Raw genomic sequence first — 17,221 nt, 5'->3', positions numbered from 1 at the left:
ACATTCAGACACATTTTGTGTTCAATTCCAAAACATATGCATGTGTTTATATACACTGTATCAAATTACTTATCAGATGTTGAAATTGTTGTTTTGAAACAAAATCATTGTTCAGATTATGGCATCACTCTGCCTTTGCAAAGTCTTCACTTATCCCAAGATATCTTAGCTGGAAGGGACTGTAGGGAAGTATCCTTATCTCATATTTAGTTTTAACACCAATAGTTAATACTGGGTTGTTCCTGAAATTTTATTGTAAATACCTGATTTTGGGTGAAGATATCAAGAAGATGAAGGGATTATATAACCAACACAGCCATGGGGATAGCAGGAGCAAAGTAGTCAGAAATCATGCCTCTTTTGCACAGATGCAAATTATTATATACTTTATGAAGAAGAAATCTGATTAAGGTGAAAAAGAACTTGTGTGTGGTTTCATAGCTAAAAAGTCATACACCACGATTTATAACCTGGGTGTCCTGATTTTCTGCGTTTATTTTGGAGTGCTGAAATTCTTTCAACATCTATTATCCCTGTCACAGATTACAGGACTTTTTCTGCTAGCCATATCATTGTGAATCCATATGACAGCTATCTAAAAACACTATCTGTCTTAAAATGCAATCCAAGTAGGTCATAGCTCCCTTAACAGGTTTAATTTGCGAGTGGGGGAGGAAGGTTATCATTTTCTCCAATGCTTTTATCTCCTTCAACAATAAAGTTCATTTTATTTTAATTGACAATATTTTATTGAAATTATTTAGTTATTGCCATTTATTAGTTGCAGGGAGGAATAAAACTTTGACAACTTTTTCTAATTTTTTCCTTTGAATATTGGCTTTGTAAGACTTATTTTTTAAATCTTTTCCTGAATCAGCTGTGGTTTTCTACATTTCACTGATTTTCAATTTAGCATCTTGTGAAGGAGCGTGATACTCATATATTTTTAAATCTCATTGAAGGTCGTCTCTGAGCAGTTCAAAGAGAAATGAGAGAGGAAGGGAGGTAGAAAACAGGTATGTGGTTGACATTTTGTTACAGCTTCCCTAACTAAATAAGAATTTATGGATTACTAGGCAAATATACATAGACAGATGATAGATTAGATAGATAGATAGATAGGTAGGTAGGTAGGTAGATAGATAGATAGATAGATATTCAAATTTTAGGGCATCAATCCCAAGGGACTACAATGAATAAATGTATATGTGATAAGTATCTGTCTTCAAGATATAACTGAAAAGATGATATAAAATAAGTATGGACAAGGCTGCTTAGCAACATTATACCCACTCTCATACAGCTCAGATTTATTCTGTGATAGTTCCTAGACTGGGTGACCAAGTATGTTGAAAATTCTTTAGAACTATTCTGAGTACATTATTGCTGATAATAAAAGCTCTCTTTTCACATTTCAACTATCTTTACCTATTTCTCTGAACCCAGGATATAAAATCGTTAAATTGCCAGATTATTTCTGACATTTCAAAAATTGGAGGAGACTAAGGAACCATAAAAACTAATTGCAATGTAAGATATGGAATTGGATATTGGTTTAGAAAAAGGACATAAGTGGGAAAATGGATGGAATTTGAATAAGGTGTGGGGAGTAGCTAATAATATTTTATCTGTGTGAGTGAATTTCCTGGTTCCAATCACTCTACTATGATTATAGAAAATTTTAACATTAGAGGAAGGTGTGCAAAAGGTATTTGGTAATGTTTGCCTGATTTTGCAATTTTTAATTCTAGACTATTTCAAAATTAAAAAGTTAAAAAATACATCAACATACGGAAATTTTGTGTACATGAAAATTGTATTTGAATTCAGTAATAAAAGATTCAGTTAAAGATTCTGGAAAATATATTTAATTCTGAAAACAATTAAGATGCTTAGATTTCATCATATACTAAAACAAATTCCACTTGGATTCAATATTTAAATGCCAAAAATAAAATGATAAAGTAATATAACTCCATGGACTTTGGAATCAGACTGCTTGGGTTCAAATCCTGGTTGCAACTATTTCAAGACTGTGTGACACTATCCGAATTATTTTACTTCTTGGAACCTCAATGTTTCTTCCTGGTACAAAAGGTAAAATTGTTGTATTTAACTCATACATGCTTATGTTTGAGGATTGTATTGATACATATGAAGCATCTTGGCTCTTAGTGAGCAGTCAAGAAGGATAGGTTATTCCTATTTGTGTTCTTGGTTTATTAGTAGAAAAAGAAACCATAAGAAATTTTTTTTTGTAATATTGCAAATGGTAAAACCTTTTTTCGCTATGCCTCCTAGGCCAAAACATAGAGGAATATACTGACATATCTGACTAGGTTAAAGTCCATGTGTATTAGATAAATATCCACGAATGATGTTGAAAGACAAAAATAAACTGAGTTAAAAAATGAGAAACATACAATAGTGGGGTTAATAGTAATAGGGGAAAAGAAATAATAGATAGGAAGACAATCAACATTTTCTTTTTGTTTTTTAATTTTTATGGCAAGATACAGAAATAGGTAATTCACAGAAGAAGCAATGAAAAACATATGAAAAGATAACCGATTTTATTACAACCAAATAAATGTAAATTAAAAAGTTAGTGACATTGTATTATCACCCATTATTTTGGGGTAATTTTTTAAAATACATATTTATGACACACAGTATTGGTAAGGAGGAATGAAAGCTTTCATATGTTTTTAAGGACATGTTTAAATTTATATGAATATCTGAAAGGCAATCTGTCAATATATATCAATATATATCAAAAGTCAAAAAAGTCACAGCCTTCTTTGTATAGGAAGTTATTCTAAGGAAATAAAAGAGGTTCACAGATGTATGTATATACATATTTTTTAATAAAATTGCTTATCACAAGATATTGGAAAAACTTTAATATGGCACATAAAGTAATGTTGAAATACGTCATTATTAAATATAATGAAGTAAATATGTATACAGTGCTGATGTAGAAATTATATACAATAAGGGCGCCTGAGTGACTCAGTCAGTTAAGTGTCCAATTGATTTTGGCTCAGATCATGATCTCATGGTTTGTGCGTTTGAGCCTCTGATTGGGCTCTGTGCTGACAGTGCAGAGCCTGCTTGAGATTCTCTCTCTCCCTCTCTCTTTCTGTCCCTCCCATATTGGTGCTCTCTCTCTCTCTCTCTCTCAAAATATACTCAAAAAAAAAAAAAAAAAAAAGAGAGAGATTATACGCATTAAAATGCAGTTTGCATCTAATATGTATAACAACTTGATGATTTTACTGAAACCATACATGTCTAGATACTTATTTTTCCAAGACTGTAAAAGTGCATTGTATGGTTAGTTATGATTACCTTGGAAAGGCGTGAGTTGCAATTTCAGAAGCTAAGATTTACATTTTGTTTTATAAATATCAAGTATATGAACAATACACCTGCCACTGTAAGATGTGGATTAAGGGTATATTCCCACGTTCTTGGCCACATTCCACACTTCCTTCGTAAGTGATTAAAAATTTCCTGTTAAATGTAGACAATGTTTCTTCTCATTACTTTTTTTTTTTTTTGGTTTGGTAAACTCTTCATTGAGATACGATAGGTATATAGAAAGGCACTGAAATCGGGGCGCCTGGGTGGCTCAGTTGGTTGAGCGTCCGACTTCAGCTCAGGTCACCATCTTGAGGTCCGTGAGTTCGAGCTCCGCGTCGGGCTCTGGGTTAATGGCTCAGAGCCTGGAGCCTGCTTCCGATTCTGTGTCTCCCTCTCTGTCTGCCCCTCCCCTGTTCATGCTCTGTCTCTCTCTGTCTCAAAAATAAATAAACGTTAAAAAAAAAAAAAAAAAAGAAAGGCACTGAAATCAAAGCTTTGCAGCTTGGGAATATTTCACAAATAGAACCTACTAATATGACAAATACTGACATCAAGAAATAGAACATAGCCAGCACCCAGGAACTGCCCCTGGCGGCCTCCTCATAATCATGCCCACTCTTAAGTGTAACCTCTACTCTGACTTCTAATACCCTCAGTTAATTATGCTTGAGTTAATTTTATCTTTGTAGAAGTGGAGTTATTCATTATGTCCTGCTTTATATATAGCTTCTCCAGCTCAACTTAATGTTTATTAGCTCTGTCAATTTTGCGTGTAATACAATTTTCTTTTTCTTTTTTGCCTCGTCCTAGGTTTATCATTATGTGCACTATTTCCTGTTTTTAGGTTTGATTTTTACAGCATCTTGACATGGATGCCTAGAGACTTTATTTTTAACCTTTCTTCCTTTGTAATATAGGAAGAGTCAAACTCTAAATTTCTAAGCATAACTTTATCTGAATCCAGTTGGTTTTGATATTTTATATCTTCAGTTGATTTACTTCAGAATGTTTTCTGTTTTACATTGTGATATCTTTCTACTCTATCGGTTATTTAGACATACAGATTTAATTTCCAAACACTTGCAGATATTCTAGTGTTTTTTGTTATTGATTTCTAGATTAATTTTACTGTGCTCAGAGAACATAATTGAATTGATTTAAATCCTTGTTTTATGATCTTTTTTACTTAACAATGGCAAGTATTCCCATCCATTCAAAATACTGTGCTTTGGGGCATTTGGGTGGCTCAGTCAGTTAAGTTTCTGACTCTTGATTTAGGTTCAGATCATGATCTCATGGTTGGTTTGTGAGATTGAGCCCTGCCTCAGGCCCTACACTGACAGCACGGAACCTGCTTCAGATTTTCTCTCTCCCTCTCTCTCTCTGCCCCTCTCCCGTTCTCTCTCTCTCTCTCTTTCTCAAAATAAATAAAGTTTAAAATAAAAAATACTGTGCATTATGTCACATCATTTGGGGGAATGTTCTGTATATGCAGAGTGGGTCTAGAGCAAAGCAAGTGAAGTGTATAAGGCACAAAATTTAAGCAGGTACTTTCAAGATCCTTAAAATGGAATACTCCAGGGCCATAGAGTATAGTTAAAGTATATTACGCAGTTGTTCAGATCTTATTTACCCTTGCTGTTTTTTAATTTCTGCTTTCCTTAGTATTCCTTCTTTGAGTTGTAACTTTTTTTGTTTTTTATAATTTTAAAATTCTTATGATATGCATACATATATAGAATTGTGATGTCTTCCTAATGGTTGACACTCTTTCTTATTAAAATTCTCTTTCTAGATCTAATAATCATTTTTGTTTTCAAGAAAACTTCATATTGTAATATTATAGCACTTGCTTAAGCTATGTTTTTACATTCTTGCAATCTCAATCTTTCTATATTATTATATTCAAGGTTTGCTTTATGTAAGCACTATGTAAATCATTTTAATCGAGGTTGTCAGTTTCAATCTTTTAATTTATATATTTAATTACTGTATCTGTAATGTCACTACTAATGTTATAGATTTATTTTAACATCTTACTGTCTGTTTTCTATTTACACATTAGTATATTTTCTTTCTTATTTTCATTTTTCATTTTTCATCTTTTAGCTTGTTGGCCATATATGCATTTATGGGTATGTTACTGGTTACCTTAGAGATTACAACAGGCATCCTTGAGTCAATGTAGTCTAAAAAAAAATAGTACATATAATATTTGCCATTTTCTCAGTGTGTTTACCAGACTCCAATATAGTCTGGTTTTTACAGCCTTGTGTGGTACCCTCTCACATCCTACAGTATTGACTTATATAACCAGTAGGGTATTATGGAAATGAGAGTAAACGACTTTCAAAGCAAGGTCATTAAAGACCTTGCAGCTTCTGCACTCAGGCACCCCTACAGAGAGGTCCATTGTGAGAAATGTATTTCTTCTATGGATAGCTGGCATCGACTTTCTGGCTATATGATCCTTCAGTCTTAGTCAAGCCTTCACATCACTGTGAGCGTGGCCATCATTAACTGCAATCGTAAGAAATTCCCTGAGAGTCACCCAGCTAAGCCATTACCAAACTCCTGATCTACAGAAACTGTGTCAGATGATAAATGTTTCTCTTTTTTAAGCACTATTTTCTGAAGTAATTAGATATGTGGCAATAAAAAAAATAAGATACACAAAAACAATAGGAATTCGGAACCCTTTCATTATATATATCCCTTTATTTGCCATTTGAATTTTCGTTGTCATGCATTTCAATTTTACATATATTAAAAATCCCAAGAGAGTACTTCACTGTCATAGCTACTTATATTTCATCCATGCACTTACTATCTTCATTGCTCTTCTTTTCTTCTTACACTTGCACGATTCTTTCTGGGACAATTTTTCTCCCATCTGACAAGCATCCATTAGTATATCTCTTAATGCAGGGCTGCCAAACACAAATTTTATTCATTTTCTTTGACTATAAATGTTATCTTCACTTTGCCTTTGTTATTGTGACGATCTCTTAGAGTATGGAATTCTAGGTTTCAGATCACTTCTGTTGGCTTAAACAATGTCATTCCATTATTTATTGTCTTCTTTTTCCTTTTTTTCTGCTGCTGTAAAGTCAATTGTTAGGGTGTTTGTTATTTCTTGATAATATGTTTGTAACGCTGCTTTGAAGACATTTTTGTAAATCAGAATAATTAGTAGTTTTATTGTAATATATCAACGTTATGTTTATCCCACATGGGATTTGCATAGCTTATTGAGTGTCAGATTGAAGTATTTTATTAGTTTTGGAAAATCGATGGATATTATCTTTCCAAATAATTGCTTTTGCTCCATTCTTCTCTTTTCTTTCTAGAACTCATTGCATATGTATTAGACACTGCATGCCTTTTCACATGTCTTGTATGTTCTATCTTGTGTTTTCCAATATTTCTTGCTACTCTGCTTCAATTTAGATATTTTCTATTTTTTCATCTACCCATTCAATCATCTTCTCTTCTTCATGATTTATTTTGCAAAAAAATTCTCCTCCTATAAAGTCATAGAAAGCCCATGCTATCCAACTTTCCTCTATTTTTTGAGCTTATTAATCTTTATTTATGGATCTTATCTATTCTCTCCAGTTTTTGTATCACTTTTGTGACCATATCTTGTCTGTTTTAATTGTGAATGTTTGGTCTTGTGGTCCTTTTCTTGGTCATACCTTTATATATATAAAATTATCATTGAATGACAACCATGTATATTTAGCATTATTACAGCCAGAGATGACATCTTCCTCTAGAATTCAATATTTTCTGTGCTGGGCAGGAAGAGTTGGGGCAAATTATCTGAATCCAGTTATGGGCTGACCTAAGCAGAGGCAAGGTTGAAATTTTGGTAAAGAGTAAAGATCAATCTGTATTTGGTCAGCCCATATTTCTAGGGCCTTATTTCCTGGGCTTTCGAGCTTTTAATTCTTAATTTAGTGTGCTCCCTTGGTCTTTCTCCTCCCAGTAGGTCCTAAATGCTAACCCTTGTCCCCTAAGCACAGAGGTTCCTGAAACTTCTCTGATTGTCTGAAGTTCTCTCTCTTTTGTCTGAAGTTTTAGCCATTAATTTAGAATTAATCAAATGCCCGGAGGGAAAAACAGGTCCATTAATCTTCAATTTCGTCTCTCCAGCCTTTTTAATGATCTAAAGTGGTTTCTCTGTCTATAGAACGTTTACTCATAGATCCAAACACTTGGGAAAAAACCCACAAAATATCCATCAGGAGAGGGTATGTCCAAACCCTGAAATACTATTTATCAATAAAAAGCACTACCATAGCATGTAAAAACATGAATGAATCTCAAGAACATCATGTTGAATGAAAGATGCCAGACAAAAAGCATATGTACTATATGATTGATTGCACAGGAACAAAATTTAGAATTTAGATTTTTTTTTTAACAGCAGAAGTGATGAAAACTTTTATATCTTGATTGTGGTCATGGATACACAAGTATAAATAATTGATAAAGCTTATCCAACTATATACTTAATGAGGGTATTTTATTTTGTTTTCTTAGATTTTTGTAAAATGTAGTACACTACACATTACATGCTTTTGTCATTTTAAGCATTTTAATGTACAGTTTAGTGGTATTAACTGTTTATATTATGCAAATGTCACCACTATTTATCTCCAGAACCCTTTCATCTTGCAAAGCTGAAATGCTGTACCCATTGATCAATAATTCTCATTTCCTCCAGCCCCTTGCAACCACCGTTCTCTTTCCATCTCTGAATTTTAAGACTCTAGGTACTGATACAATTAGAATCATACAGCATTTGCCTTTTTGCGATTAAGAGTACATTTTATTTTATGCAAATTAAATCTCCTTAAAGTTTACATATTAAAAAGGTAACATAAGCAAGATCCTTATTGTCTGCATATTCATTAAATTAATGTATTATCTACAGTTGTCTCCATACTATATTACTAGTATTTTTCTGAATATTCTTTTTCCAACATGTTCTTATTGTATTCAGAGTTTTCTATTATTTGCAATAGTTTTCAAAGTTTCATGTTCCAGAGAGCAAATTGGCATATCCAATTAATTATTTTCTGTAGACAAAAATATTTTCCATTGAGAAAATAATTCTTCCCACATGTGCTGAAGTATCTGAAAGTCTCAGAGCACGTGTGCTAAAGGAAGTATATTATTGATTCTATCTTCTTAGATAGAGAACATTTAATTCAGTTATAATAATTTTATAAGTTATATTTTTCTTTTTTTTAAATTTTTTTTTTTCAATGTTTATTTATTTATTTCTGGGACAGAGAGAGACAGAGCATGAACGGGGGAGGGGCAGAGAGAGAGGGAGACACAGAATCGGAAACAGGCTCCAGGCTCTGAGCCATCAGCCCAGAGCCTGACGCGGGGCTCGAACTCACGGACCGCGAGATCGTGACCTGGCTGAAGTCGGACGCTTAACCGACTGCGCCACCCAGGCGCCCCTAGTTATATTTTTCTTTACTTTCATTCACAGTTCACATCTTCAGCATAAATTTCAAATAACCGAAACTCTCAAGTAAATTGTCTACTTATAATTTTTTTAATATTTTGCAAATTTTGGTGATAAAAAATGGAAAGCCCTCTAATTCTCATTCTGTTCCAACAGATAGTATAAAAAATAGAAATGCCACCAAAGTTTACTACTATTTGAAACTTTCCAAAGAAGCAATTATAGATACTAAAATATGCTAAAACACTTCTGTATCTCAAAAATGTGTACGAATGGAGTACATACAGACAGAGCACTAGAACAGAATAGAAAATCCCAAATAGACCTAAGTATTTATGTAATGTAGTATATGATAAAGATGACATAGCAAATAAATAGTTATTAAAAAATAGACTTAAACATGTATTACTAGGAACACTGGACAGTGCATTAATTAGCTTTTATCTGAATAACAAACGAACCCCAAAAGTTTGCATGAATCCAAAATTTAGGGGTTTAATTCAAAATTTATTATTGCTTACAAATTCAAGGTTTAGGTGGAAGACCTATTGATTGACTAATCTCTGCTAGGAATGCTCATGTATCTGAAGTTATTTGTGGTCATCTAGGATGCTTGGCAAAAGGTGGCTTCAGTCTATATCCAGCAAAGTGTGGAAAACCCATGACTCAAAATTTAGAACGGTAAGAAAAGAGTGCTAAACATGACTGCATGGTAGAACACCAAAATAAAGTGCTTGCATGTCCAAATTACCAGAAGCAGCATCGAAAGAAAAATGAAAGATTGGGGAAAATATCAGCACTTATCTCATAGACAAAGGGCTATTACTTGAATATATAAAGATCTGCTAAAAATTGAGAAGAGAAAACCAACAACTGAAGAAAAGCACAAAACTTAGGAATAACTTGTTCATGGGGGAGTAAATACAAATGGCCAATGCACTTATAAATTCTGCCTAGATTCACTCCTAAAGAAAATGGCAGATTGAAATCACACAGCACTACTATTATTCCTCTATCAGCTTAGCAAAAATCCAAAACATGCTCCTTTGGGTAAACCTATATGGGAAAGGAGCTCATATATTGCTATTCCTTACTTTATTACTTTATTTCCACTGACTTACAGCTGATGTTTTCAATTCTTTTTCTCTTACAAGCAATTGAACAACAAGTAATCTTATGCACATGAGTTATTTTTATAGGGTATCTTTGGGATAGCCTCCACTAAGTGAGTTTGCTAGAACAAATGATAAATACATATATAACTTACTAATATTTCCAACTCTTTTCCATAAGGTGTGTCCCATTTTACATTTACAATTCTGGAAAAAAAAAGTAAGTGAATCCGTTAATGTTGTGAGGAATAAAGATTTTCAGTACAAGAAAAAGATATGTAAAATAAAAGATAGTAACGTAAAAAAAAAAAAACTTGAACCTTTCAATTGGATTGAGATTGTCAATAAATCTCAAGGATCATAAAACTATTGATTTCTCAGTTGAAAGGAAGCTGAATGTCCAACTTGTATTTCACAGTTAAGTCTCTTCTTTTTTTTTTTTTTTAAATTTTTTTTTTTCAACGTTTATTTATTTTTGAGACAGAGAGAGACAGAGCATGAACGGGGGAGGGGCAGAGAGAGAGGGAGACACAGAATCGGAAACCGGCTCCAGGCTCCGAGCCATCAGCCCAGAGCCTGACGCGGGGCTCGAACTCACGGACCGCGAGATCGTGACCTGGCTGAAGTCGGACGCTCAACCGACTGCGCCACCCAGGCGCCCCCAGTTAAGTCTCTTCTAAAAAACACTCAGCGAATTGATTCTTTGTCTCTTTTTGAATTACATTGGGACCAAAGAAATGATTCTACTGTAGATTTAGATTAGTTCTGTGACTAAGTCCTTGCTCCGTCTCTACTAGATATTACTTAAAGAATTAACTTAATCTCTCTAATTCCCTTATTTATACATGGAGACAATGAAAAATCTTTCTGATGGGATTGATTCCTGAAAGGATTGGCCAAACTGTGGCAGCAATGATATCTTACTACCAAATCATTCATGGCATTTTTGGCCACAAATCCATGCATAAGAGTCATTTGCACAAATGATAATGAGATCTGAGGGTATTTCCGCACATTACTTGCCTTGAGAGCCTTGATACTGAAGGCAGGGAAAGACTGAGTTTTAACGTTTGAATGGTGAGAATAGTGCCTGCCACCAAAGTGGTTCTCGATCCCATACAGTACATATGAAAATAGTTTGTAAACTGTAAAACATGATCCAAAAATGGTTATTATTGCTATTATTAAAATGAGACATTTCAATTTTGTATAGTTATAGTTGCTATAATTTTTCCATAGTTTGACCTGAAATCTTACTTCTTGTAACTTTTATCTCATTATTCTTTGTTCTGCCCTCTGGGCTCTACTGAATGATTAATTCCTCTCATTGGAGGGAATAAAAATACAGTTTTATTAATTAAAATAATAGAAAATAGAAGCATAAAGCTTTTGATTTCTTTTGGAATAGCCTTTAGATTTCCAAAAAAATTCAGCATAATTATGCCAAATATATGTGAAATTTAGAAGACATTTCTTGCATAAATAAAAAAGAAATGGATACATACTCCTTACACATAGTTAAAGTAATACCAATCTGCATGGTGAAATACTTTTTCTTCACCAATATCGTCTCTCACAACCTTTTGTCCTTTCTCTTCCCTCAGCTCCTTCTTGTTACAGTAGCTTATATTTATCAAATGGGTTGGGAATCTGAGGTTCTAACTAATCAATTTAGCTAAATTTAACAAAAGTAATCAATTTCATGTATATACATTATTGTAATTTGGGGGCTACATTATTATCAAGATATATACGTAGGTATTAGTGACTGTGTGTGGGTAATAATACATATAGGTCATGTGAACACATATAGATAATAGTAAAGTCCTTCAAATTAAGGACATATTATAATTATATAAAATAAATATATTTGTGTCATCCAAAAGACACAAGATGTGTCTATTCATAATGTATATCATGTACGTTATATAAAAATTTATGTGTATATTTATAACGGAAAATGAAAAAAATGACTCATTGGATTAAGTGGGAGAAAAAGGATGCTGATTTCTTTTCAATACTTCGGAGATAACCTTATAAAAGAGAAGATTAACAGAGTAGCTATGTGGAAAAGCAACCATAAACTGAAAGTAATTCGTCCAACATAAATTGTAATATAAAACAATTATTTTCATTCAGTAAACAGTTACTGCCCATCTTCTGAATCATACCTGAATAAAGTGATTTAAAGAAAAAAAATGAGAGTAAAAATGACAAAAAAGAGTCTAATAGTTTTGAATTCACAAACCCCCTGGAAGGGTCACAGGGATCCCTAGAGAGTCCTGGGACCACACTTTGGAACAGTTTCTCTAGCTTACTATATAAAAAAGCTTTCCATCTAGACTTGAAACATACTTTGGCAATGAAATTAAATAACCGGAAAATATAGATGGAAATGGATTATGATGTATGTTTGTATGTCTAAGAAAATTGGTGATTGGTTCTGTGGGCACAAGCCAAGTGTTGAGGAATCACTCCAGTGCTGTCATTTTGCCAATAGGAAGCTTATACTACTATATTTTAGCTTTCATACAGAGAAAATATTCTCTGCACTAAGTAGAAATCAAATTCTCTAAAATAATTTCTTTACCTTTATTTTACTGAGGTATTAATTGACATGTAACATTATGACAGTTTTAAGTTGTAACATAATGGTTCCATATTTGCAAATATTGAAAAATATCACCACCATAAGTCTAGTTAACATCCAATCTGTCACCATACACAGTAACAAATTCTTTTTTCTTATGATAAGAACTTTTAAGATTTTCTTTTAACAATTTTCAAATAGGCAATGCAGTATTAAAAAAAAATAATTCTTCTTTTTGAGAGAGAGAGAGAGAGTTCAAGCAGGAGAGGGGCAGAGAGAGAGGGAGGAACAGAGTCCAAAGCAGGCTCCAGGCTCTGGGCTGTCAGCACAGAGCCTGATGTGGGGCTCGAATTCATAGGCTACGAGATCATGACCTGAGCTGAAGTTGGTTGTTTAACCGACTGAGCCACCCAGGTGCCCCTACAGTATTTTTAACTATAGTCATCATGCTGTATATTACATCCCATGACTTATTTATTCTATAACTGGAGGTCTGTACCTTTCGACTACCTGCATCCATTTTGACCATCCTCTACCACCTGCCTTTGGTAACAACAAATCCTTGCTTTGTATCAATGTCTATGAGGTGGGTTTTTTTTGTTTTTGTTTTTGTTTTGTTTTTGTTTTCATTTTTTAGATTCCACATATAAGTGAAATCATGTGATTTAAAGACCTAAACATTCCAGCCCTGCTTTAAACAATCTGGATCAATGTATGTGCATACCACATGATACTGGGTTTCCAAAGAGAATTGCACTTTGTTGCCTTTCCCAAATGCCCCAATACAAAAATATTCAGAACTCCATGCAATCTTAAATGCCTTTTCTAAAAGAGCAAAACTGCAGGACAAGTGAACAAAATATCCTTACTCAAGTGACATACATAATAAGGTCCATATGTTATTGTTAATGTATATTATCATAGGAATTAAGCTTCTTATTCCTTCTCTCCTTCATAGGGATAATATTATGAGCTTGCAATGAAAATAAAAATAATAGTTACAAATCCCTCTCTTGAGAGGAAGACTAGTATATTACGGAATAATAAAAATGCAAATGTATTTTATTAAGGAAGATATTTCATGAGTAAATAATTTGATTTAATCAAATTCCTCTTTTAGAACCAGTTTTTAGTTTGGGATATTGCGTTCCATTTGGTGGAGTCAAAATAATAGTATATGTGTGAAGTTCATTAAACTCACTGACAAACTTAAAGAAACCTTTACTTCTAATTAAAAATGTTCATCAATATACAGTATTCTGCTTAGAAAATGTGTTTTTAAGTCAATTTTTCTCATAAAATTTTTGTACTAATTCAGAATATATTTCAATATACTCAGATTAACTACTTGTCATTTCAATATTTTGAAACTATTAAAATATTTATTATATATTTTGTAATCAATACCAGGAAAAAAACTTGTTGCCCTGGGCTGTAAAGTGAACTCATTAACCTTAGGACTGGATGAAATGTCAAGTCAAAAGTAACTTCTCTTTTTCTGTTTCTCTGCCTCTATCTCTCTCTTCCTTCTTCTCTTCTTTTTTTAAAATAATTAATGAGCTCAGCAAATATGAATACCAAGAAGTATTTACCAATAACCTTCCAAACTGTGCAGGTGTGTTTGTAATATTACTTGCTTTTATTTAAAAAAAGAAAAAAAAAACTCTTTTATTTAAATCTCTTCTCCTATGTTCCCATATATATCCAATTTAATCATGAAATTTCTTAGTAACTCAAAATTTCGGCCGAGACTTTCTTATAGTTTGCATTCTTCTCTCCATTTACCTTATTCAATATAGTTCTTAGAAATAAATACAGCCTTCCGTTAGGTTGGTATTTACTAATAGGTGTCAAAGGCCTTAAAAATTGTATACATGCTCAGAAATCCATCCTGCATCTTTTTGGAAATCTGTTTTCTTTTTAAGTTTTTTAAATGTTTATTTATGTTTGAGAGAGAGAGAAAGAGAAAGAGAGAGAGAGTGAGTGGGGGGGGGGGGTGCGCAGAGACACAGACACAGAATCTGAGGCAGGCTCCAGGTTCCAAGCTTCAAACTGTCAGCACAGAGCCTGATGCAGGGCTCAAACTCACAACCAGTGAGATCATGACCCTAGCCAAAGTCGGACACTCAATCAACTGAGCCACCCAGGCGCCCCTGGAAATCTGTTTTTTGTTTTTTTTATTTGTTTGTTTTTAATCTGCTTTTGGGGTGTCTGGGTGGCTCAGTCAGTTGAGCCACTCTTGATTTCAGCTCAGGTCATGATCCCAGGGTCATGGGATTTCAGCCTTACTTGAGATTCTCTCTCTCCCTCTGCCCCTCTCATCCACTCTCTCTAAAAACAAACTACTTTTTAAACTTTTTTAAAAGTTTATTTATCTAACTTGAGAGAGAGAGAGAGAGAGAGAGAGAGAGCATAAACAGAGGAAGGGCAAAGAGAAGGAGAGACAAAATCCCAAGCAGGCTGCACACCATCAGTGCACAGCTCGATGTAGGGCTTGAACTCATGAACCGCGAGATCAGGAACTGAGCCGAGATTAAGAGTCAGAGGCGCTTATCCAACTGTGCCACACAGGTTCCCGTCCCCCCCAAAATCTTTAAAAATCAGCTTTTCACCTAGCATTGTTACTTCTAAGTATCAACCCTAAAGGTATACCCCCCAAAATAAGAAAAAAAAAAAAACTATTTACAAAGCTATTCATTTCAACATTCTGTGCAATTGCAAAATATTAGATAAAACCTAAATGCCCATACATAGGAGAGTGGTTGAATTACCTGTAATACATCTGTACCAGGAAGTAATATGCAGCTGTATGGAAGAATGAGAAAGCTATGACCTAACAGGGATTGAACTCCAAGATTTATTGTTAGGTGAGGAAAAAATGCCAAAAAATACCTCTAGTATGTTACCCTTTATATAAGAAATGGATAAAATAAAACAGACATGTATCTGTTCATTCACAGAAAAGAAATGCAGAAAGAAAAATCAGGAACTAATGAGATTATTTACAGATACAAAAGGAAATGAAGTAAAGAAAATGGTCAAATTAAAACAAAGTTTTAGGAATGAATAGCAACTATATTTCTCTGGATATACTTTCCAGTATAGTTCTGATATTTAAACCCATGGTTAATGTTTCACATTTTGAAAAAAATCAAGAAATAATAGAAATCAACAGAATATGAGGGAAATTAAAATAGAATGCCAACTATAACAAATGAATAATATTACCCCATTGTATATTTTAATTTTAATTAATTGCTTATGTCGGCAGCTGGTGAGAGAAAGAATTAACCCAAGTATATTTGAAGAACCATATTTTGACTATGTGCTAGAATGCTAGACAAGAGGAAGTGTATTTAGGTACCGTAGTCCAGCTAGTAAGTATGTTTCCCACATTTGATTTGGTTAGCATTTCAGAAATATTTTATGTTTTTTTTTAAAGTTTATTTATTTATTTTGAGAGAGAGAGAGATTGAGAGAGAGAGAGAGATCAGGGGAGGGTCAGAAAGAAAGGGAGAGAGAAAATCTTAAGCAGGCTCTGCACCAGCATCACTGAGCCTGACATGGGGCTGGAAGTCATGAATCGTGAGATATGTATGACTTGAGCTGAAACCAAGAGTTGTATGCATAACCGACAGAGCCACCCAGGAGCCCCTGAAATATTTTATGTGTTTACTAAGATTGAACAAACATGTGAATATATTGTGGAGAAGAGTCAGGTTTATCACAGAGAAAGAATTTACAAATAAGGAAAGAGTGAAGGCAAGAATGAATCCCATGATGTGGGACTGAAATTGGAGGTATCAGATTGATAGACACAGAAATAGCTATAGAAGCATGGGTAGGTAGTGCACATTACTTCCCAGTGTAGTCTGCTGATAGGGCACAGAGACCGTAGCACCCTAGTAACATGCCCACTTTTAGCCTCTGATCTTAGTTTGGAATAATTATTTATTCTAGGGCTGGGACAAGGTACAAAATGGTATGGAATATTCTAATATCAGAAAGTAATGAGGTGTTCAAAAGATGATAGGAAGGTATTAAAAGGATACATAAGCCACTTGAAGAAATTCCCAAAGTCAAAAGCTGGAATAATTTAAGAATACCATAAATAATAAATACATAATAATAGTATTGAATTGCAACCAATAAAATAAAATAAATACCCCCCGAGTCTGTAATTGGTATAAGTATATAATTGAGTAAATAAGTGGGAGGTAGGGAAAACTATTCCTTACAGTAGAATTCCAGTTAACAAATGTAAAAAGGAAGAGTGGAAATATAAAACTTCATCGTTAGACAAACATCTCAATAATATTTTTGCAGACAGGAAGAATGACTGCATGCTAATATTAGTGGATGAGAGTATGATGATAATAACAAATATGCAGTGTCAAATATGTCTACACGAGATACTTATTAGTGACAAAGGGAAAATGACATTTTTACACTGGACAAATCTGGCAGATACTATCTTTTTTTTAAATGTTTTATTTATTTTTGAGACAGAAAGACAGAGCATAAGTAGAGGAGGGGCAGAGAGAGAGTGAGACACAGAATCTGAAGGAGGCTCCAGGCTCTGAGCTGTCAGCACAGAGCCCATCGCTGGCCTCGAACTCACAGACCGTGAGATCATAACCTGAGCTGAAGTCAGACGCTTAACCG

Source organism: Puma concolor, chromosome B1 (genome assembly GCF_028749965.1).
Source record: "Puma concolor isolate L17-30 chromosome B1, mPumCon1.1.hap2, whole genome shotgun sequence".
Classification (NCBI taxonomy): Eukaryota; Metazoa; Chordata; class Mammalia; order Carnivora; family Felidae; genus Puma; species Puma concolor.
This window is presented reverse-complemented; position numbering follows the sequence as displayed.